Raw genomic sequence first — 26070 nt, 5'->3', positions numbered from 1 at the left:
ATGTGATTAATACACAGCTATTGGTATTTTAAAAATGATTCAGAGGGAACTCTTCTGATACACATTACATGCCAAATTACATGATGCTATGAACATAATGATATGCAATAAAATCAGTATATTGTGGTAAAACCAACCACAGATTGTCAAACCAATATGAAGTTAATTTTTGTGTGTTCTTGCTGTGTAGTCTATATAATTATTCCTATACTTGTTCCATAACCCATACTGACACTATTTTTGCTTAGAACATCCTAGAAACCAGACAAGCTCTGTTTAAAAAATGCATAGAACCTAGAGAAGCATGAGATATGGGAAATTTAAAAAATGAAAATTTAATAAAGTTTTGCTTTGTTTTGGGCTAGAATGCAAAGGAACCAGCTCTTTTTTCAGCAAAAATTTATCTTCCTATAAGCATTTTATTGCTATTCAAACTAATACCTAAGTGGATATTTTACTATAGTTGTCATTTTTGCCCATCAAATTATTTTTCTCACACATTCTTATTTTAGGACCCTATTTATTCAAGAACCCTCAAATGGAACATATTTGAAAAAAGAATAAGAAACAGGCACAATGGAAAAAAAATACATAGGATGGTATAGGAAAACATTACTGGAGAAAAAAGGTCTGTTGACACAGCTTAAAACCTGGTGTATACAGGAAGGTGCAATGACAATTTACCAGTTGTTTCCTTTTTAAGGTTATTTCTATTCTTTAAAAAAAAAATCTAATTTTACCAATCATCAGTGTCATGTAAATTTTATGGAAAAACTTATGGGAAGAATTCTACTTTTTATTCTGAATAATACTGGTCAGCCTTGTATTTTTTTTTCTTTTTTTGGTGGGGACGCTTTTTGTGGTATAATTGACAAATGAAATTGTATATATTTAAAGTGTACAACATGATGATTTAATATACATGTATGGCGTGAAATGATTATCACAATCAAATTAACACATCCATCAACTCACGTTTGTTACTTAGTTGTGTGCCTGTGTGTGTTGAGACCACTTAAGATTTACTCTCTTGGCAAAATTCAAGAATGCAATAGTATTGTTAACTATAGTCACCATGCTATATGTTAGATTCTCAGAACTTATTCATCTTATAACTGAAGGCTTCTATTCTTTGATCAACATCTCCCCATTTCCCTCAACTCCCAGTCCCTGACAACTATGATTCTACCCTGTTTCCAAGACTTTGACTTTTTTCTTTTATGATTCAACATATAAGTGATATGATGCAGTCTCTGGCTTTCTTGGTCTTGCTTATTGCACTTATCACAGTGTTCTCTGAATTCATCTACATTGTCGCAAATGGCATGATCTCCTTTTTTAAGGCCGAATAATATTCCATTGTATATACATACCACTTTTCTTTATCCATTCATCTGTCCATGAACACTTAGGTTGTTTTCATACTTTGGCTATTGTGAATAATTTTGCAATAAACATGGAAGTGCAGATATCTCTTTTAGATACTGATTTCATTTTCTTTGGATATATACACAGAAGTAGTACAGCTGAATTGTGGTAGTTCTAGATTTATTTTTTTGAGGAACCTCTATACTATTCTCCATAATGGCTCTACCAGTTTACATTCCCACCAACAGTGTACAATTTTACCTTTTCTTCACACCCTCACCAGCATTTGCTATCTAGTCTCTTTGACAGACCTCCTAACAGGTATGAGGTGATATTTCATTGTGGTTTTGCTTTGTATTCCCCGATGATGTTGAGAACATTTCACGTATCTATTGGTCACCTATATATCTTCTTTGGAGAAATATTAAGGTCCTTTGCCCAGTTTTTAACTGGATTGTTTGGGTTTTTTTTTTTTTTTTTGCTATTGAATTGTGTTAGTTTCTTATATATTTTAGATATTATCCCCTTATTAGTTATATGTTGGATAATTTCTCCTATTGCATAGGTTGCCTTTTTATTTTGTTAATCATTTCCTTTGCTGTGCATAAGTTTTTTAGTTTGATATAGTCCAACGTGTATATTTTTGCTTTGTGCCTATGCTTGTTGTCTTATCAAAAAAAAAAAATTGCCAAGATCAATGTCAAGAACTATTCCTTTTTAGGAGTATTGCAGTTTTGGGTCTTAAATTTAAGTCCTTAATCAATTTCAAGCTAATATTTATGATGGAGTAAGATACGGGTTTCTTTTGCCTGTGTATATTGTTTTCCTGACACGATTTATTGAAGACACTATTCTTTCCCCATTGTGTTCTTGCCTCCTTGATCAAAAATTAATTGACCATATATATTGGGTTTATTTCTGGGCTCTCTATTCTGTTCCATTGACCTATTTTCTATGATTAAATTTTTTCATTGATCATTTTTGATCAAACAGATCATTGATGTGTTTTGATGACAAAATAATCTTTTGATCACTATAGCTTTGTAATATAGTTTGAAATCAACAAGTGTGATGTGTCCAGCTTTGTTCTTTTTTCTCAAGATTGCATTGGCTATTCAATGTCTTTTGTGGTCCCATACAGATTTTAGAAATGCCACTGGAATTTTGATAGGGATTACATTGAATCTGCAGATTGCTTTGGGTAGTGTGGACATTTTAACAATATTAATTCTTCAAATAAGAACATGAGATATCTTTCCATTGATTTGTGTCTTAATTTTTTTTGTCAATGTCTTAAAGTTTTCAGTGTACAGGTCTTTCACCTCCTTGGTTAAATTTATTCCAAAGGATTTTATCCTTTATTCTAGGCTTCCAATTTGTTGGCTGATATTTGTTCATAGTAGTCTCTTAAGTTCCTTTGTATTTCTGTGGTGGCAGTTGTAATGTCTCCTCCTTTATCTCAGATTTTATTTGAGTCTTCTTTATTCTTAGTCTAGCTAAAGGTTTGTTGATGTTGTTTATCTTTTCAAACATACAGCTCAGTTTCATTGATCTTTTCCATTGCTTTTCTGGTCTCTATTTCATTGATTTCTCTTATTTCCTGACCTTTGTTATTCCCATCTTTCTGCTAACTTTGGGCTTAGTTTGTTTTCTTTCTACTTTCTTCATGTGTAAAGTTAGATTGCATATTTGAGATCTTTCTTTTTTTCTTAAAGTATTTATCTCTATAAACTTCTTTTTAAAACTGCCTTTGCTGCATCCCATAAGTGTTCATATGTTCTGTTCCATTTTTTCTCGAGATGTATTTTGATTTCCCTTTTGATTTCTTCCATGACACACTGGTTACTCAGGAGTATGTTGTTTAATTTCCATGTTTAAAATTTTTCCAGCTTTCTTCCTATTATTGAGCTCTAGTTTTATACCACTGTGGTCAGAAAAGATATTTGATACGATTTCATACTTCTTAAATTTGCTAAGTCTTGTTTTGTGACCTAAATTATGATCCATCCTGGAGATGTTCTTTGTGTGCTTGAAAAGAAGGTGTATTCTGTTGCTGTTGGGTAGAATATTTTGTATATGTCTGTTAGGTTCATTTGGTCTAAAGTGTAGTTCATATTCAGTATTTCCTTACTGATTTTCTGTCTGGATGATATATCCATTGTTTAAAGTTGGGTATTGGAGTCCCCAACTATTATTATATTGTTCAGATCTGTTAATGTTTGCTTAATATAGGTGCCATTGTTCAGTACCTATATATTTACAATTGTTACATACTCTTAATGAATCAATCCCTTTTTAATTACATAATGACGTTCTTTGTGTCTTTACAGTTTTTAAATTAAGTCTATTTTGTCTGATATAAGATTGTAGGGGTCCTCAGTGGCCAAGGTTGTGGCTGTACACAATAGCAGTGAGGGCTGTTTGGTAGCAAAGGCTGCTGGGGACTCCCCATCTCTTTTTCTCCCATGTAGGATGTTTTGGCTGAAGGGATCCCTCTTGGTGTCTGGTTGGCTTGCAGGGCTAGTACAGTGAGGGTGACATGGGTGTCTGATGAATCTACACACATAGAGCAATCACAAAGCCAGGGTCTGGAGTACAGGTTCTTGTAGAGTGATAGCAGCTCCCAGGATCCAGGACATTGGTCAGCCTACAGCGGCAGTGACTCTATTGCCTAAGTCACAAGAACACATGGAATGACAGCTATATCCAGGTCTAAAGTGCAGGTATAGCAGAGTAGCCATGGCTCTGAGTTCTAGGGAATGTACACGGTTAGGGGGGTGGTGGCGGCCCTGGTTCTGGGGACTCTGCAACAGCAATTCTTTTGGGTGTGGGGAGGGATAGCAACATCTCCCTCTCCTGGGAGTCTGAAGCAGTGATGGCTTTTGGTTACCTCAGTGGTTAAAGCTGCTGGTATCCTCTAAGCATCAGGTCGTTGAAGTCCATGCCAATGAACATTTTGGGGCCTGCCACCATGAAAGCTGTGGGGAGTTTGTGGCTGTCAGGGTGTTACGGTCCTAAGTGACAAGATTGTTAGGATCCTTCACAGAGCCAACCACTGGGGACCATGGTGGCATCCTCTGCATGGTTGATACCAGTAGCCTCCATCCTTCTTGGTTCCTAGCCATCTTTGGATGTCCCAGCTAAACTGATCTCACCCATGCCCCTTTCCCTTTTTTTTTTTTTTTTTTATCCACTGTGTTGCTATAACCCTCCCAGACCTATTTTAGTGCCTGGGTACCTAATTTTTTTTTCTTTTTTTGGTGGTGTGGGGAGGAGGGGTGAATACAGGCTAGTATTTCCTACTCCCTCATCTTGCTCTCTTCCCTGTTCTTTCATTGCTATATCTGATCTCTGCCTCTACAACTCTCTGTCTTTGTTCCTAACTGCAGTTCTTTCTGCAGTACTTTGGACAGGACAAGTAACCTAATTGAATTGAAACTTAACTCAGTTTGATGAAAAAGCCATTTGGAAATTAATAATCAATAATGCCTTTTTGTAATATGTATAAAGTGTACTTGCAGAATACACACTTTTTATTCATGCAAATTTGACTATGTACAGTCAACATTAACAGAAAAAGTGAAGAGAAATTTTAATACTACTTAGGCTTTTTTTTTTTTTTTTTTGCTCCTCTACCCAGTCAATTGATGACCATAAGTCTACCAATTAGTAGGCAAGATGTTTACTCTGCCATTTCTTTTGCTAGTCTCAGGTTCAAAGTGCTTTACAGTATAAGCAACATCAAAAAATGTTTCAAGATGTTTATGTTATACAACATGGCCTTGAAAGGTAAATAAAATACTACTTTAGGGATTTAAATGAAGAATTAGTAATCTGTCTCAATGCTGGAGAATTTCTAAATATTATTCACTATTAAGCTAAAATTACTTAGTAAAGGATATTTGTATTCTCTATTTCACTTTCAATTTAAAATATATATACTTTTTGTATTATAGTTTCATTTTTCAGTGTTATGAAAAAATTGTATATATAATATATAACATATATAACTTATGAAGAATAATGAAAGAATGACCCAACCTATGAAGTATAACATCTCCAATATTACTGAAGCCCTCTAGATAGTCTTTATTTCATCAGTTACCCTGTTCCCCAGGGTAATCACTAATCATTTTTCTCTTTTTGTGGCTTCCTTTGTCTTCTTTTTATAGAATTAATATGTATGTATCTATAAGTCCTTAACAGTTCATTCTTTAGGCTTTGAGTTTCTACCTTTATATACTTGGTATCTTCTATATATTCTTTTTTTACATATATTGACATATGACATTACATAAGCTTGAAGTGTACAACATGATGATTTGATACACTTATATATTACAAAATGATTACCACCATAGCATTAGCTAACGCCTTCAGGACATCACATAACTATCATCTATTTTTTGTGGTGAGAACATTTAAGATCTACTCTATGGGCTTCCCTAGTGGCACAGTGGTTGAGAATATGCCTGCCAAAGCAAGGGACATGGGTTCGAGCCCTGGTCTGGGAAGATCCCACATGCTGTGGAGCAACTAGGCCCGTGAGCCACAACTACTGAGCCTGCGTGTCTGGAGCCTGTGCTCTGCAACAAGAGAGGCCACGATAGTGAGAGGCCTGCACAACGCGATGAAGAGTGGCCCCCGCTCACCGCAACTAGAGAAAGCCTTCACACAGAAACGAAGACCCAACACAGCCAAAAATAAATAATTTAAAAAAAAAAGATCTACTCTCTTAGCAGCTTACAATATGATGATTATTGTAAATATACGTATATTCTTCTGTGATTTGATTTTCACTCAGTATTAAATTTCTGAGATTCCTCCAGGTTTATTATCAGTTTCCTGAGACAAGTATTTTAAAGTTGTTTTGTTTTTTCATTATTACAAATAGTGCTGCATTGATCATTCTTGTCTATGTTTCCTAATAGATATATGCAAGAACTTCTCTAAGGAAGGACTTACTGGTCCATAGGTTATGTGCTTGTATAACTTTAATCAAAAATGCCAAAATGCTTTTTTAAAAGTTCTGATTACACTGCTGCCAGGTCTGCATGAAACTTATTCTTCCATTCCTCACCAATACCTGGTATTGTCTTTATTATTTTATTTTATCTTATATTTTTACCAAGGGTAGTGGGTGTAAAATTGTATATCATTATGTAACTCAGAAATACTGTCACTGGGGTTACAGGGTATGCTAAATAGTTTTCCAAAGCTTGTTGTACTACCAGCATTATTTAAGAGGGCCTTTTTTTTTTTTTTTTGTGGTATGCGGGCCTCTCACTGTTGTGGCCTCTCCCGTTGCGGAGCACAGGCTCCGGACGTGCAGGCTCAGCGGCCATGGCTCACGGGCCTATCCACTCAACGGCATGTGGGATCTTCCTGGACTGGGGCACAAACCCATGTCCCCTGCATTGGCAGGCAGACTCTCAACCACTGCGCCACCAGGGAAGCCCTAAGAGGTCCTATTTTTAGAGTATCTAACTTTTGCTATCCAATAAAGGTAAAATTGGGTTCAACTATGATTTTAATTTGCATTTCCATGATTACTAATGTGGATTTTTTCATGTATTATTTAGCCACCCATATTCCCTTTCTATGCAATGACTATCTGTGTCTTTTGCCCACATTTATGGAAGCTTTTGTGTATTCCTGATAATATTTTTAGGTCAGGTATAGGGTACTTATCTTCTCCCAGTTTTTGGCTTCTCTTTCATTTTCAATGTCTTGTTTTATGGTATTATAAAAGCTTATAATCTTAATGTACATTTTTTAAAGGTTTTTGGTTTTTTTTTTTTTTTTTTTTTTTTTTTTTTTTTTTTTTTTTTTTTTTTTTGCGGTACATGGGCCTCTCACTGTTGTGGCCTCTCCCGTTGCGGAGCACAGGCTCCGGACGCGCAGGCCCAGCAGCCATGGCTCACGGGCCCAGCCGCTCCGCGGCATGTGGGATCTTCCCAGACCGGGGCACGAACCCGTGTCCCCTGCATCGGCAGGCGGACTCTCAACCACTGCGCCACCAGGGAAGCCCCCTTTTGTTTGTTTTTAATAGAATGTACAGTGCCATAAGCTGGCCACAGCATGGTGCCATTTGCTCCAGAGAACCTTTGTGTGCATGTTTTTTTTTTAATACAGTGTAATGGTTTGCACATTTTCCTGATGTGCTTAAGAAATTCCTCTCAGGGATTTCCCTGGTCGCACAGTGGTTAAGAATCTGCCTGTCAATGCAGGGAACATGGGTTTGAGCCCTGGTCCGGGAAGATCCCACATGCTGCAGAGCAACTAAGCCCATGCGCCACAGCTACTGAGCCTGCACTCTAGAGCCCACGAGTCACAACTACTGAGCCCATGTGTTACAGCTACTGAAGCCCATGTGCCTAGAGCCTGTGCTTCACAACAAAGAGAAGCCACCACAATGAGAAACCCACACACAGCAACGAAGACCCAACACAGCCATAAATAAATTAATTAAAAAAAAAGAAATTCCTCTCAAACCTGAGGTAATGAAGTCATTCTCAGAAAAGTTTTAAAGAATTAAGTTTTTCACATTTCAATGTTTACTTGGAATATGTGTGTGTGTGTGTGTGTGTGTGTGTGTGTGTGTGTGTGGTATGGGGTAGGAATGCATGAAATATTACTTTTTTCCATATGAATAATCATCCTAGTCCCCTTTGTCATATTCTTCACTCATGTGCAGTGACAGTCATATACAAATTTGTACATGTTTGTGAGTCTGACTCAGCTCCTTAGTCACCTCCATTAGTCCTTTTGATCCATCTTCATAGAAATATTCTATTTTAATTATTATTACCTTAAAATATGCCTCAGTATTCAGGAGGGCAAGTCCTCCTACTTGTTCTTCCTCAAGAACATATTTTTTCTTTTTCTCTTCCATACTAATATTAAAATGAGTGTATCAATTTCCATATCAAGATTATGATTAGAATTACACTGAGACAAGATCAATATGAGGAGAAATATCATCCTTATAGTAAAATAACAGTAAGCCCTTAATATTTTCAAATACCCAGTTAGTGTTAACATAAAAATGTTTAAAATTAAAATATTTTCTGCTTATTGATGGTGTAGAGGAATACTATTCCATTGTTCTATCAAGTAATCCTGCTAGACTCTAAATATATTTTTATCTTTTTCTTAGTTTTCTTCATTAAAAATATGATAAGCAAATAATGAAGTTTTATTACTGCCTTTCTAGTCATTTATAGATTGTAATTTTTTGGTTACTAAGCAGGCTAAAACCTCCAGAAGATATTTAATAAAACATTTAATAAATTGTGATAGTTATTTCTAAATATTAGATTAAATATGTTCCTCTCATTTTGATAGGAGCTGTTTTATAATTAGGTATTGGATTTTATCAGAAATTCTGATGCATTTATTAAGACAATAATATTATCCTTTTCTTAATAGGGTGGATTACCTTAATTGAAATTTTTTAGCATTAACTCAAACTTGCATTCCAAAAATTAACTCTGCTTAGTAGAATGCATTATGATTTTTAGCTATTATGTGATTTATTTTGCAAACATTTTATTCACAATTATCATGTCTATTTTTATAAGTAAAGCTGGTATGCAACTTTCAGGAATGATTTTAATTTGAAGTTACACAAACCTCATAAAATGAGGTAGAGAGTATTTAGTCCCTCGATCTGTTTTTTTGGAAGAACTTGAATATGATTATATAAGTTTTGAAAAATAGATATTATTCTATTTTTTTAACACCTTTATTGGAGTATAATTGCTTTACAATTTTGTGTTAGTTTCTGCTATATAACAAAGTGATTCAGCTATACATATACATATATCCCCATATCTCTTCCCTCTTGCATCTCCCTCCTACCCTCCCCCATCCCACCTCTCTAGGTGGTCACAACACTGAACTGATCTCCCTGTGCTATGCAGCTGCTTCCCACTAGTTATTTATTTTACATTTGGTAGTGTATATATGTACATGCTACTCTCCCACTTCATCCCAGCTTACCCTTCCCCCTCCCCATGTCCTCAAGTCCATTCTCTACGTCTGCATCTTTATTCCTGTCCTGCCCCTAGGTTCTTCAGAATGCTTTGTTTTTTTTTTTTTTTTTTAGATTCCATATATATATGTTAGCATACAGTATGTGTTTTTCTCTTTCTGAATAGTTATTATTCTTAAACTAAAGACTGTCTGTACTTGATGTTCTTTTTATGGGAGAACTATGAACTGCTGATTCAAAATCTTTAATGCTATACAAATTTTACTAGTTCTTTGAATCATAGCTTTTCATTGCTCCCTGTGTCACTTACTATTAATCCTCAAAGTGCTGGGTTTCTGGTTTCATCACTTGCCACAGTACTCTATCCTACGTTTTGATTCCCTTGCCAACTTCTCTTACTATATCCTGTCAGCTCAGGATACCAGTGTTTTAAAGGAGGTATATGATAATGTACACAGTCTCTACATGTTTTGTATGGTACCTACTTAAAAATAATACCAAAATCAAAAATGCACTAACTTGAGCACCTAACTCCCTACATGTATTAGACATGATGTCTTTGTAAGTACTGATTACTATTCCCACAGCATCTAATAGGGAAAAATCTGGATAAGCAACTAAGAATTATGACCCAAATTCCTGCATCTTCCACTTTCGTTGTAAATATTTGTTCAGAATTTATTGATATATCATTTTACACATTATCTGTACCTTAGAGAGATTATCTTATTCAAATCTTATACACTATGATGGTTGACTGGATTTAAGGGAACATGTATTACAGTAGTCTGAATACCACTTTATCAATATAACAAAAATACATCCTGAAAGATGTTAACAAAGCTTTGGTATACACATGTTTATAAAAGTACTGGTCTTTAAAAAATGATAGAGAAAACATTTCCTAATAAATATTGCCTAACATTCCAAATAATTAAGGTAATAAATGCCTGTTCAAGCTTAATTTTCCTAAGATCAATTTTTAATTCTACTGCCTTTAAAACTGTATTTTAAATTTATCAAATTGTTTATATGAGTCTTGCCCTGTACACCACCACTCCAAAAATTTTTAAAGAAGCTATATGAGTTCTATGTTCTGAAATTATGTAACCTTTAAATCTAAATCGTTTTATATAAATCAGTTTTATTGATACAAATGGTTTGGTCAAATGATTCTATCCATTAATTATTCCAAATTCCTTCGAATGTTAAAATGCAGAAAATTTATTGAGAATCTACAGTTTTCTGAACATTTTCCCCACAATATTTTGAGATATACTGTGAACAGTTCTGTTATAATTAGGCAGTTTGCTATATTCAAAGAGAAATGTTATTCAGTAATTAACTGCAATATAATTTCAATTTACTAATTTCAGAAAAAGCTGCAAAACTAGGAGTGTGTCACTTAAAATCACACGACATTTGACAAAAATTTCGCTCTGCCTTAATTTTTAGGAGTTTCCATGGGCCAGTACTTTTGGCAGGAAGTATAATGAACTGTGATGCCTGAGACTTGAATTTGGAAGTAAGTTTGGTATTAGTGTTTCACTGGCTAGTAGAGACTGGAAATGGGAGGATTTTGGCTTTGGTAGACAAAATTCTGTTTATATCAATGTTTCACACCTGCTACTGGATGAGCCACAGAGTAACCCTGGTGTTCGAATTAGAGGAAGTGATGCATGTAGTATTCCTAGTGCAAAGGTGAGTGCCAAGATTCTACTGTAAATGAACAGGGAAAGAAAACATCCAAAGAAACACACTCACATTACACAGAAAACAAACAGCACATTTACTAATGTCCACTGAGATTTTCTTATGTGCATATACAATAACATACACACATACTCATACTATACCCGTTTGCTATTTCTCACATATTAATAAGTCAAAAGTTTCTTTAAGGTTGTTATTTGACTGGGTATTCAATGTAGTAAATTCTGTGAATCATGCACTATATGTACCTAGTAAATTTCAAGATTATAGCATGAACTGACTTTTTATCTCAATTTTGCTTTAGAAATATTTAGACTAAAATGCATGGTAAAACTGTATCACACATGATAGCAAGAAATTAAGTGGTTAGGAGGGTAAAGGAACATTCTTTCACTTTTCCTCCCAGCCACCCACTAACACCATGCCAAATAAAACATGATTACTTGCTCATCTACTTTTTGCCTTTTAAAGAACCATATTAACAGTAAATCATGTATTTAATGTCTACTCTAGAGACTGAAAACATTGTGCATAATTATTTCACAAAAAGACCCTCATGTAACTACTGTTACTGTTTTACACGTAAGAAATTTGAGGGTCAGGCAATGTAACCAAGATGTAAAATGTCCCAGATTTTAAGGAGGTCAGATTTCTCCTACACTACATTGTATTTTAGATTTCCACTATACTACACTGCTATTTAGAAGGAGCAGATAGTCTTCCAAATGCTGATGCTTTCCAAAAGCAATAAAAATGTTGAGGTTTATAAAGCATAGTATTTGGGTAAAATAATTAAAAGTTAGATGGTATGAGGTTGGAAGAGAGAGATCTTTATGCTCATGAGAAAATAAGAGTTATAGAAATCAAAGTATTTCAAGAACACAGTAGTTTAAATTTCAGCATTTGAGAACCATCTGAACAAGAAAGAAAAAACTGCTTCTTATATACTCCATTAAAAAAAAAAACTAGCACAGAAGTAGATTAGCTGAAAGATATCTTCCTGTCTCCTCCTTGTGATCAAGGAGAACATGGTACATAGCTGTCTGCTTTGCACGGTATGGAAGGTGCACAGACGGGCTTGGTGATCTCTAGCTAAATCCCTGGCATAAAGCTGGTAATTAATACCCAATTTATTAATTTGATATTTCTTTTAACTTGATATTACACAAGCAGTAAAATAAATGACTAAAACCCAGGACACACAGAAATGAAACAAAATAAACTGCTAATATATCTGTTACTACCTGAATTAGAAAAAATAAGAGTCTAGTGTTATACCTCTACATCTTTCTTCCTTTGCACACATTTGTACAGGAGATAATTCCATCCCTGGTTAATAACGTGTGCATATTTGGATTGTAAGAAAAAAATACAGTAGTACCTAATGATGAAGCATATAAAAATACATATTAGAAAGAAGAAATGTGAAAAAAAATGGAGGCTAATAAGCTTTTATAGAATGCACCAGCCCAGCACAAGAATGTTATACTTATTGTTAATAACACCTGGCTTTAGAGACTCTTTCTCTGTCTTTTAGGGAAAATAGTTGTCAAAGGTAACTTTCTGATTAAGCACCTAAATTATCTAAGCTAAATTTAAAAGTTGATTCACAAAATGGATCAGTAAGACATTATAAGCCTTCAGTGTCATCTGCTTGGTTCTCTAATGCAATGTCATAAACTTGGATGCTACCAAAACTTACATGGATTCTTGATTTAAATAGTCACTACTCTATGATCCAATGAATAAATATTGGGAGAAGCATATTCCATTTCAATAAGATCATAACAAAAGTGACTGGTCTCCATACTTCATAATAAGCATTTTTATTGAGAAATTTTTAAAGTACTTGAAACACTAACATGATTCCCTGTTCTTGACATTAATACAAAATTATTAACATATTTTACTAAACTTAAAAAATAAACTTTTTAAGGACAAGTATTGAGTCTCACCCTTTTTAACACATCCTAAAACTCTAACTACAGTTCCTTGTGCTTAGTAAATGAGAACCATAGCAAATAATCAGTAAATGTTTTTTTACTAAATATACTGTTAAGACTATATTGAAAATAGAATTTTAACATACTTATTTTCATTTATTTTCCAAAAAGCAAATTAAATCTTGCATAGTACAGCAAGGTTGACTAAAACAATGAAGTAACCTTATATAATGGGGGAAATTAATATATTTAAAAAATAATTCTTAGATATTGTCTTTCTGTGACACTGCAAATACATTAAAGCTATTGTCAAACAATGAATGATAATGTCTCCATGAGGACAATAATCAAAATCAGTAAAAATTTGTGTTACTTGTCACTTGTTAATCAAAACTACCTTCCTTCATTCACACATTCATTTCAGCACTCGAGTGAAATCTTCTCTATTAAATCATACTCATTATATGACATGTTGCATAAATCACGAGAAAAAACTCTTAAAACAGTCATCTTTATGAAATGCATTGAAATCAATCTGTAGAGATATCTGGTCATTGAAAGTCATAACAGTATGGAAACAAAAATGAAAAGTAAATGTTAAAATGATAGAAAATTAGGGTTTTGACAAGAAAAACATATTGCATGTTGAGATATTTGAATAAGCTGTCATTTACAAGCTTCATCTCTATTGTGTATGTGAAGAAAGAAGAAAAGAGGCTTATTGCTACAGAAGAAATGAGCAACATTGATGGTGATGTATGTCTGACATATACTATCCCTAGTTGGGGCAGACCCTCATCTGCTGAACATCATTAATAATTCAGGATAATTGGACAACCAACTGTCAACAAAAGATTGGTAGAGGGTAGTGTGTGCAGGTGGAGAGAGACAGGAGCTTTAGGAGGAGGAGAATAGAGAGTGGAAAGACTCTGGATTATGCATTCGGTAAAAGAGGGCTTACGTTTTGGTTTTCACATATAAGCTAGATGACCTTGTGCATATCAGTATCTTTTGAGCCTCAGTTTCCACATTGTAATATGTTGAATAGTAACACGTTAAGGTTTTCTTGAGAGCATTAAATACTATGTAAAGTGCTTAGCACCTCCAGGAGTATAACAAAGGTTACTTTTCTTTCCCTTTTCCTGTCCTAAATAATCTCCCCCAAGTACTGAAACAAGAATAACAGCATCTACTTTAGTATAAGAACTGCATCAGAATATATACATGGACATAATTTGATTCATGGTTGGAACTATTGATATTAAGCCCTATTTGCCATCTTTCTCTTCTTCTGAGAAAGTTAATGATACTTGAATATACTGCCACACATTTGAATTCTAGACACTGGATTCAATGTTTTATATTTTCTTTCTTCCCTACAGGTCCTTAACAGTTAAGACAAGGAGCAAAATGGAAAAGTTAAGTCTAGAATGATCTCAGATTACTGGTTATTTATTCTTCACAGAAATATTACCATCATCTCACTTTAAAAGTTTTTAATTTTTTCTTTATGTAATTAATGTATATTTACTAGAGGAAAAAAAAATAGAAAACACAGAGGAGCAAAAAAGTTTAACAAAAGAATTCAAGAAAATAATCCCAACAGGAAACTACTCTCCTGATAATAAAAACAAAAACAGAAATAAAAAAACAATAACAAAAAAAACTATTATCTGTTAGCATAATCGAGTTCACAATGCAAATGCTTTTTAAAATAAATACTCATAATTGTTAAGACATTTATACTGTCACCACGACCAACAGTTTCTGAGTGTTCGCTCTGTGCCAATCATTGTTTTAGGTGGCAAATATTCATACAATATTTGAACACAAAATTTGAAATTATATTAAAATGGCCGTAGGAAAGAATTAGAATAATTCCCAAGTTTTAAGAAAAGATGTCCAGAAATTTGTTTCTTTGCCCTGGCCCACACCAAACAGCTGAATATAGAGATGCCAGTTAATGAAGACTGGCAGTCAAGCTGACAGCATCAAGTCTGGAGGATAGAGCAGTAAGCAAAGTTTCAGAGAATTGCATTCTTTCTAGTAATCTAGAGATGGTGAACATTTCTTGAATCTAGGTCAAATATGTCTTTGTGTGTGTATGTTCATACCACTGAATGAATATTGGTGATGCTAATCCAATTGATGAAGCAAAAGCAGTTGGCTAATATGCTTCCAGATGAAAGAAAAAACCAAACAAACAAAGAATAGTACTCTCATCACTGAATATCTACTATGTACAAGGAAATGTAAAAGCTCCCATCTGGCAAAATCTGGCTAAAACATCTGAACTTCTTTGGCAGTTGGTCAAATCTCACTTTGAACTGTCCCATGCATTTTTTTTTTTTTTTTGGACTTTGCCACTAGATACGTATTTTTATTCTCACATTCATTTTCCCCCTGGCCCTCCCCCCGCAAAATGACCATTGACTATCTACTGTGTGGCAGCCACTGTGTTTATTTCAGGTAAATGGTTAAACCAAACAGACAAAACTCCTTGATCTCTAGTTAAGTGAGGTAGGCTTTAAAACTTACAAAAGAAAATTTGAAAGTATGAAGAAAATATGCAAATTCACAATCAGAGCTGAAAATTTTAACAAACTTCTCTCACTAACTGATAGAATAAACAGAAAAAGAAAAGTTGACTTTTTTGGAATAATACGACTGGAATAGTAATTTTAAAAATTGACCAATTTGACATACACAGAAAACCATACACAATAACTTTATAAGTGCACATGGAACATTTACCAAAATTTCCCATATGGTAGGCCATAAAGCAAGTCTCAACAAACTTCAAAACACTAAAATCATACAAACTGTATGTTTTGAACACAGTGGAGTTAGGCTAGAAACAAAAAAGAAAAATATAAGCAGAAATTCCAGGTGCTTGGAAATTAGATAATTCTCCTTAGTAACCAGTAAGTCAAAGGTGAAATTAAAATAGAAATAGGGAATATTTTTAAGTGAATGATACTGAAAATATGACATAGCAGTATTTTGGGGAAGCAGCTATAGCAGAACTTAGAGAAAAATGTATTGCCTTAAACAAGTAAGTAAGAAAACAGAAAGTCAATGATTTAGTTTCAATTTCAAGAAATTAGAAAAATAAAAGCAAAATAAACTCAAATGAAATTTAAAAGATGGAAGTAATAAAAATAAGAACAAAAATGATTGAAATAGAAAACAAATGTATAAGAGAAAAAATCCTATGTACGCTCTGATATGCATTTTGGGTTTTTGTTTTTTTAATTAATTAATTAATTAATTAATTAATTATTTTTGGCTGCGTTGGGTCTTCATTGCTGCATGCAGGCTTTCATTAGTTGCAGAGAGCGGGGGCTACTCTTTGTTGTGGTGGTTGGGCTTCTCATTGTGGTGGCTTCTCTTGTTGTGGAGCACAGGCTCTAGGTGTGCGGGCTTCAGTAGTTGTGGCATGTGGGCTCAATAGTTGTGGCTCATGGGTTCTAGAACACAGGCTTAGTAGTTGTGGTGCACCAGCTTAGTTGCTCCGTGGCATGTGGGAACTTCCCAGACCAGGGCTCAAACCTGTGTCCCCTGCACTGGCCGGCGGATTCTTAACCACTGCACCACCAGGGAAGTCCTGGTATTTTTTATTTTATAACACATGAATTTTTAATAGATATTCTTTTAATAAATATCTTTTAATTACCTATGATGGAACGTTTACATAGTTCATTAATATTATTTAATATTTGGAATCCATTTACATAATATATGAAACAATTAAAAAGTATGCTTCATTTTAACCTAAAATTTCACCTAGCAAAGAACTGAAATATACATAATGGTTTTCAGAAACTTGATCAGGCTACTCATTAAACACAGTTAAAATAACATGGATAGGGCTTCCCTGGTGGCACAGTGGTTGAGAGTCCGCCTGCTGATGCAGGGGACACAGGTTCGTGCCTCAGTCCGGGAGGATCCTGCATGCCACAGAGCAGCTGGGCCCGTGAGCCATGGACGCTGAGCCTGCACGTCCAGAGCCTGTGCTCCGTGATGGGTGGGGCCACAGCAGTGAGTGGCCTGTGTGCTGTAACATGGATATTACCTATTCATGTTCCCCTGACCTTTCCTTAGTCTTCACCATTTTTATGGCTTCTATATACTATACACAAACTATGATTTAATTTCTCTCATTAGCCAATGGGTTTGGATTTCCTAACAAACTCCAATGAAGACAAAGACCCGAAGATAATAGAAGGAAAAATATAAGGGAAATGAACTAATTCTTTAGAGCCCACTACTCCAAATCCTTGTTTTAATTCTTGAAATATGAGCATAAGCTTATCTTCATATGAGTTCATGGCTGCTTATGGCTATACAATGTTTAAAGTGGTGTATAGTTAAAGCTAGAGCTCTGATTTTTCTTATAGTCACTCACTGCACTTTTCACAGCCATAATAATGTTACATAATTATATTGAACTGTGTTAAGCTAACTGTGAGAAAAAGGTACCAACCAAGCAACTTCTGTTAATTGCCACCTTTAGCATTATTTTCATGGATGACCAGCAGACTATTTTTAGACTCTTTAAAAATATATGCACGTATTTCCAAATTAAATCATGCTGTTTGGGAATACTGGAATTAATTTTTAGTGTATATGAAATTAACAAAACAAAAACATTTAATTTGAATCCTAAACAAGAAAGTCATGCAAAGTAGAGTTTCTTCTTCTGCCTGTTATTTTTGGAAAACCTTAGCTTCTGTGAGGACTGCAAACTGGAAATGAGCACACAACGTTGCTGGCCAGGGCTTCCTCAATATTTCTCTCAAAGAACTGAAATGTCCTTATTTTTATATTGTTCAATACCTCTCTCTGTATGTTTTGGCTATATGCACCATGTTGGGCTGTACTCAGCACATGTATAACCAGAGAGAAAAAAAGGGAATAAAATTGTTCTGATTTTTTTTCTGAATTCAATTATTTTGTAGACATCATCCAAAATAACAATATATCAAATACCTAAAGCATTGATACTCCTATATCTTGCATTTTATTAACATTTAAAATCGGAAGTTTTAAAAATTCCAGAATTTCTGATTCTTGTTTTTTCTCCTTTCTTTTCTGGTCTCATCTTTTAAATTGAAGATCTGACATTGCTGGTCTGGAATTCTTGCGTCTGAACAATCTACTGGAGTGGAGAACATTCAGCTATTTTAGACAAGGCGTGAGCCTTGTAGTTCACTATGTGCCTTGTCCCCAGTACTCTAGCACTTACTCTATTTATTTTACAATACCTAGTTGGCTTAAATAGGCTTTTTAATTTTTTGACCTCCCTTCCTAAAATACTCTAGAAAGGTAGCAATTGTAAACAATTTATCTACTTTTCAATGAACTTGTTGCAACTATTTGCATTTATCTTTAAAGATTTTTTTAATACTCTTTTGAGGGCTTATTAAGCCTGAGGTAATTCATTTTATTTCCTATAAACTAATGGAACCACAGCAGAATTTAATTTTTTAACATCTTTATTGGAGTATAATTGCTTTACAATGGTGTGTTAGTTTCTGCTGTATAACAAAGTAAATCAGCTATACGTATACATATATTCCCATATCTCCTCCCTCTTGCATCTCCCTCCCACCCCTCTAGGTGGACACAATTTTGTTTTAATATTAACGACACTAGTATATGTGACAAAATGAGGGAATGGGAATCGAGATATGCAATATTCATAATTGGTCATCTTTTTTCATATGAATGCATTTATACTACTTCTTGTCATACTAAACGTCAAAAAATAATTTTACAAATAAAATAAGAAGCCATGCGGTACACTTGTGACAGATTATTGGCAGGCTAGAAAATGCATTTATCTTTGGGAAGGATGATTAAAAATTAGCACTAAAATTATTCATCCATTAAGGATCTACTGACATGTCATGATATCAGAGAAATTAATAGAAAAGAAATAATTCTATTTAGAGATAATTCCATTTGGTCCTACATTTTTCTCCAGGAATATGTTTATTACTACCCAGCCTGTCTGTCTGACTAAACCAGTCCTCACAGTCTTACTTCCTATCCTATCCAAAAGAAGTATTTTAATTATAAAAAGAATCAGGCCCAGATTGATAGATTGTTTGAAATGTTTTCAATGGAATGAGTGTGGACTGGCCTGTATGCATAAAATCAAGGGTTGAATTGCTGAATTAAGGGTATGCAGACAACCACATCACTTCTAAGAATGAGAGAGGTCATCAACTAAAATAATTTCTGACTCAGTGGTTAGAGGGCATTACTTGCATAATTCCTGAGGCCAGAATTCTCCAAGGAACATTAAGGAAGCCATAGAAGTGGCCTGAGAGGTGGCCACAGCCTGGTGATGAGAAACATAACACTAAACAATGTTCAAAAATCCAGGTAAGTAGTCAATTGTCAGGTAGTTGGTTCCCAGATAGCAAGACTACTGCATGAGTTTATAAATCTGGAGCAGTCTTCAGTCCCTGGGCAGAGAAGACTAAGAAATACAAGACAAAGTGCCACAAGAGGAAGGACCAAGTGATACATCAGGACTATGATTTAAGAATTGGCATTTTATTAGAGGAAATAGACATAATACTAACATGGGAGAAATGCAAGTTTTTGGTGATACTTCTCTGATTATTGATGAACCAGCACTAATAATAATGATGATTTATGAACATGCATTTCAATCCTGAAAAGTATATGTACCGAAACATCAGAGATGAGGAAACTGAAATTCGGATAGATTGAGTTAGAAAACTCTAATTCAAAAAGATACACACACCTCAGTGTTCACTGCAGCACTATTTACAATAGCCAAGACACAGAAGCAACCTAAACATCCATAGACAGATGAATGGATAAAGATGTGGTGCGTGTGTGTGTGTGTGTGTATACACACACAATGCAGTATTACTCAGCCATAAAAAAGGATGAAATAATGTCATTTGCAGCAACATGGATGGATCTAGGGATTATCATATTAAGTGAAGTAAGTCAGACAAAGACCAATATCATAATGATATCACTTATATGTGGATCTAATAAAAGGGTATAAATTAACTTATTTACAAAACAGAAATAGAGCCACAGATGTAGAAAACAAATTTATGGTTACCAAAGAGGATAGTGGGGTTTGGTGGGGGAGATAAATTAAGAGTTTGGGATTAACATAGACACACTACTGTATATAAAGTAGGTGAACAACAAGGCCCTACTGTATAGCACAGGGAACTATACTCAGTATCTTGTAATAATCTATAATGGAAAATGATCTGAAAAAGAATATATATATGTATGTGTATATATATATATATATATATATATATATATATAACAGAATCAATTTTCTGTACACTTGAAACACAACACTGTAAATTAACTATACTTCAATAAAAAATAAAACAAAAAATACTTTACAATAAATCTCTAAAAAAAAGAAAGATGGAGTTAGAGACTCTCATATCTCCCCTTAATAGTGATTAATCTCAGAGACTGTGATGGTGATTTGATTGCATGTAGATGTCAAGTAACTTCAGTTGGGGAAGAAGAGAGTCATAGTCACTGGGAACCACTAAGTGAGCCCAATTATAAGAAAGCAATTTATATCATCTAAAATTGCAAACAACATGTAAAGAATTAGTAAGCCCCATTACTTGATGCAAATGCATTACACACTTGTGCATTGTGAAGTCACCACAAAACCAAACACTTATGTATATGGATCCAAATGAACACCCAAGAGGGTCTATACTGCTGAACTGTGGGTCTTAATGGTTAGGGCTTGAATTAACAAAAAAAGTGTGCAAATGGAATCATGTCCTTATTAATTACATTTCATTTTGATATCTACATAGCCTCAAGTTGCCAGTTTAGTAAGAATGAACAAAACTAGCTCCAATTTTGTTCTTAATATCTGTACTACCTTCGTAGTTCTATCAAACAGCACAAGAATATGTTTTCTGTCTCTTGAAGACTCTATAAGAAAAAATGGTTTTCTCATGACAACTGATTTTTACTTTTCAGGGGTCAGCCAAAGAAGACTGATGATAAGCAATACCTTAACTCACCTAAAGCTCCAACAGGATATGAATAGATCCATCAAAATGAAATCAGTACCTGACATTTGTACAAAATATGCAATTAATCCAAAGGTTTATAGCCTCTCAAGATAAGTAACTGTCAGGAAACCATCCTTTACTAAAAGAATGTTTCATCTGAAAGGCACTTCACAATTTCCAGTTCTGCTGTGAAAGCCGACACAATGGCAATGACTGGTTTCGAAAATGTGTTTAATTTTCTATGATTTTTATTTAAATGATGAACTCAATACATTGATTTATTAGGCAAAAATGCTGTTAGATAAATGACAATAAACATAGGTTCTATATATAAAAGCAATGTGTTTCTTCTCCAAATGTCTTGATGTTTGGTTTGAAAATAATTTCAGTTATTTATATAAAATAAGCATGTTAGCTTTTATTAAGTATATATTTCTTATAAAATGATAACTGAGTTCTATTTTCAAATTTTCAGAGGCTTTTATCCCCTAATTTTTATAGAACCATTATTGAGCGCTGCATTTTATTTAATCTTAAGAATTCCCGCTTATAGTCCCTAGGTATAAAGTTGTTAAGTAAATGGGATATTCCCACTTCATATGAGAAGGAGGAATGAAAAGTGTGATTCTGGAGACAAAATGTATTCAAATCTCTATTCTGTCATTTACTTACTGAACAATCTTAGGCAGATTATTAAAGATCTTTAAGCCTCAGTTGTGAGATAATAACAGTACATACATTAAGTTGCTATGATTAAATATGATAATCCCTATAAAGTATTTTATACTTTATACATCCCAGTGACCACTTAGCTCCCATCTGCTGCTCAATCCATCACACTGTCTTCGGTACCTACTACATGTATTATATAAATGCAGAGTACCTATCTAGATTATTCCTGCCCAGGTCACAAGTAGATACTATCATGAAGAGGTTTCCATTACTTCAACAGCTGTAGATATTCACTTGATTATGATGCATCAAATAGCTAGTTTCTAATTGTTGATTAGCCGACAGCACTAGCTCTCGTGTGACCTCCACTACCCTTGTGTACTCCAGACATGGGAAGTAGACATTGTGTTTTGATGACGTAACTTCCCTACAACTACCTCCAATCTCCCTTATTGTCTATAAGGCAAAGCCCCAAACCTACTTTTCAGTATTTACGTTTGGTAAGAGCCTTGTCCCCACTTCCATTTCCAATCTGATCTACTATAGTACGCCCACCCATTGGATGATTCAGAGGCAGCACACCCCAGAACAGAGGAATATAGATTGGGAGCCAGCCTAGCATAGGTTCTCCTACTGTCCAGATATGAGACCTGGGATAAGTTATTAACTCAAATGCCTCATAACAATTCCTACTTCACTGAGCTGCTAAAATCAAAACTGATGCTTGTAAACTGCATAGCACAGTGCAGGTATACCATAAGCACTCAGTAAGCACTCTACTTTAAGCTTGCACTTTCTTCTTGCCACGCCTGCCTATCACCTGAAGCTGCCATACTCCACGTGCCACCACCCATACCTGCTCCCCTCACCTTCATCAGGAAGCCATTTCAGAACAGACCAGCCAACACTCAATAATCCGTACTCCAAACACTTGGCACCTGGCTTGTAGAGCATCACACAGACCTCTATGGTTATTTAAATATTTCACCTGAACCTTTAAAATCAGCAGCTCTTTTATTTCCATAAGTGTAGAAATAGACTTTTAAATTTCTTTTACAGCAGCTCATTTCTTGGACAGTTGACTTAAAATTATCCTCAAAGTAAGTAATCAGTAAATCAATGTTGAGTTAAGGAGATAATAAAGAAGGGAAGAAGGGAGGAAAGAAGAGAGGGAGGGAAAACAAAGGAAAGAAAGGATGTAAGAAATAATGTACAGTGTTTCCTGATTCCTGAGGTATGTCATTATTTATATCTGGAAATATATACTGTGTTTCCCCTATGATTTCTCCAAAAGAAGAAATGTGTATTTTCCGATTTTATTTAACCCTAGAATCAAACTGTAACACGATTTAAACCCAACAGACACTTTTAGCTTTGTTTTCTTTTATATAAGTTAGTCAAATATAACTCATTTCTTCGTTTTACTATGGCTTAATTAGCTCTTGTAGAGCAATGTGATTGTCAGTTGGTAGTTCCCTAGGGTGTAGATACAAAATATCTTCTAAACAGACTAGCGTTTGCTTTCTTAATGGGCATAGACATCACATAGGAATCTTACTACTGCAGATAATAGCAACTATTCTAGATTGATGTGTTTTATCTGTTCTACTTCAACTGCTATTATTTTTCAGGGAGAGTTAAAAAAATGTCCTTTCACTTACTCTTTTGAAAAAACACAAAATTTGAAACAGTTATCCCACTGCCCTGTCTGAATAGTATCAAATATCCTGCTAAAAATAGCCAACATGTAGCTACTTCATTGTGTTTAAGCAGGACATTTTGGTGAGTGATTGAATTGTATGTCTGTCAACACAAACGGAGAGGAGTACCTCTTCTTGGATTAGGCAGATATTCTTGTAAATGGACATTCATTGTTTTAAGAACAAAACCTGAAAACTCAGAGTGCTTTTTTTGTGCATAAGCTTTACACTAAGAAATACAATGACACGTCAAAACGTGTTAATCTTACATTTAACTTATTTGGTAATCAAGCAACCCCCATAGACTTAAACACACTGGGTGTGTTCACTTTGCATCCTAAAACATGTGGTAATATATCCTAGGTCTACTTTCATGTTACAGTCATTTCAGGAAATGTATGACACTATATAAATATGAATGATAATACAAGTGAGGAATCTGTAGGAATGGCTCAACAATTATTTTGTAATAAATGTAATATGTCAATGTTTTAAGTACAGGATTACTTTGGTGTAAAATAGAGGCATGTTTCTAAAAACAAAGCAAATAGAATATCCCTATATAGAATATACTAGATTTAATAGGCAATGTTGGCCTTAGATCAAACGTAATTACTGAGCTACTTCTCCTTGGATTTCTTTCATTATTTATTTCCACCTGGACTGACTTTTCACTAAAACTTGCACTATTCAAATTCTGCCCATTAAAGTTCCTCTTCCCTGAGAACACTTTTGAACATGTGCATAAAATGTAATAAAGACCTTGGAGTATCCTTGCTTATTTGGTGTTTTTCCAACGCAGTTTCAATAGATTAAATTAAAACGTATATCACTTTAAATTGAAGTACTCTATCCCACCCCACCCCCCCCAGCTTTACTGAAATAAACTGCTCTATTTTAAACTTTTAATTCTTTGGCCTAATTAAGGAATTTCTATCCTGGTTAGAATATAAAGAATCCTGAGAGCTAATGGGCCTTTCCATTTAAAATGTTAAATTTAATTTCCTGTGAATTAAATTTTACAACATAGAAAATACTAGATCTTATTACTGAAACACTAGTCAAGTACAGTAATCATGAAAAATGCCAATAAGTAAAAACATCCTGTTCACATCCTCTACAATTAGAGTAATATAAAAGGTAGATAAGTTATCAATATTTCAATATTTGGAAGTTTAAGATATTTAAAAAAATTTTTATGGGTAATATAGAATAATAGAACACTGGGTTAGGAATCACGGACCTAGGGGCTAATATTTTATTTTTTAATCTTTATTATTTTATACATACATAGTCATGTAAAATTAGTCATTTCAAAACATTTTTTAAATTTTTCTTTTTTCTTTTCTTTTGCTTGTTCTGCCTTCCTCCTGTCCACTCACATCACTCTATTCCATATTGCATATTAAAAACTTCTGTATTCTTCACACATAATATGAATATATAATTACATAATATGTATTGTGTATTCACCAGTATTTTCTCCTAGAACATATACAAATAATACACATGCAAATAGATATGCACAAATCAATGTATAAACTGGTTTACAAAAAAAGGTAGAGATCAAAATGTACACATTTTTCTATATCCTGCTTATTGTACTCAATTTTACCTCTTGGAAATCCCTCCAAGTCATCTGGAAAGTTTTTAATTATTATTAATTTTTACTGATTGCAAAACTAATATTTTATACTTTATGGTAAGCCAGAAATATTCAATTATTCTTCTATTGATATTCATTAATTTTATTTTTAATTTTTTCACCAATATGAAATATTCTTGTACTCATCTTTTTATTTACACAGTTTTTCTTTTTTTTAAAACCACACTATATTTCCAGAAGTGGGATTGTTCAGTATATATTTATCCTTGCAATCCCTTGACAATTACAGAATTTGAGTAGTAACTTTTCACATTTTATTTGACCATCAAGATTTGCTTTCATGTAAATGATTTATTCGGTCATTGTCTAATTATTCTTTTGGTTTGTTTAGCTTTTTCTTGCAAATTTGAAATGGCTCTCTGTCCATTATAGATATCCACCCTATTTTTGTCACTAATATTGCAACTGGTATTGTTTTTACTACATTATATGACAATTTTAATGTATTTTATTATATTTAAAGAATTAAGTATGTTGCTGTTTATTTTCCACTTTCTTGATTTCCCTCATAGGTTAAAGTTCTTTCTCTTAATGCTATATTGAAAATGAAAACTGCTAGAATTTTTTTCTAAGATATTTCTACTAACTATTTTTGGCATTTTGAACATGTGTGTTACTCTTTCTGAAAATTAATTTGTATATGGTTTAAGTTAAAATTCCAACTTTATGTTGGGATAGCTTGCCAGGTTTACAAAGTCATTTATTAATAAATTTCTCCACTAGCCAACAAATTGAAATACTATATTGATTGTAGAAAAAAATACTACTTTTATCATCATTCTTTACTCAATTTTCTATTCTAGTCACAATTTTTAAAATCTGTTGCTATACTATATTTATTTGGATTTCATTTCATTGTCTTTTATAGAATGCTTACCTATAAGGTAAACCTCCAACATTATTATCCATTTTTATAATTTCCTTGCTTATTTAGATATTTGTTCTTCATAAGAAG

At 33.9% G+C, this 26070-nt stretch overlaps 1 protein-coding gene across 10 annotated transcripts in view; it reads right to left on the bottom strand.

Moving 5' to 3' along the window:
* The window catches only part of NAALADL2 (N-acetylated alpha-linked acidic dipeptidase like 2), a 1532395-nt gene that overhangs the window by 648759 nt on the left and 857566 nt on the right, over positions 1–26070 (bottom strand). The gene's annotated exons all lie outside the window — the stretch shown is intronic.

Source organism: Mesoplodon bidens (genome assembly GCF_964165515.1).
Source record: "Mesoplodon bidens genome assembly, chromosome: 5".
Taxonomy (NCBI): Eukaryota; Metazoa; Chordata; class Mammalia; order Artiodactyla; family Ziphiidae; genus Mesoplodon; species Mesoplodon bidens.
This window is presented reverse-complemented; position numbering and strand designations above follow the sequence as displayed.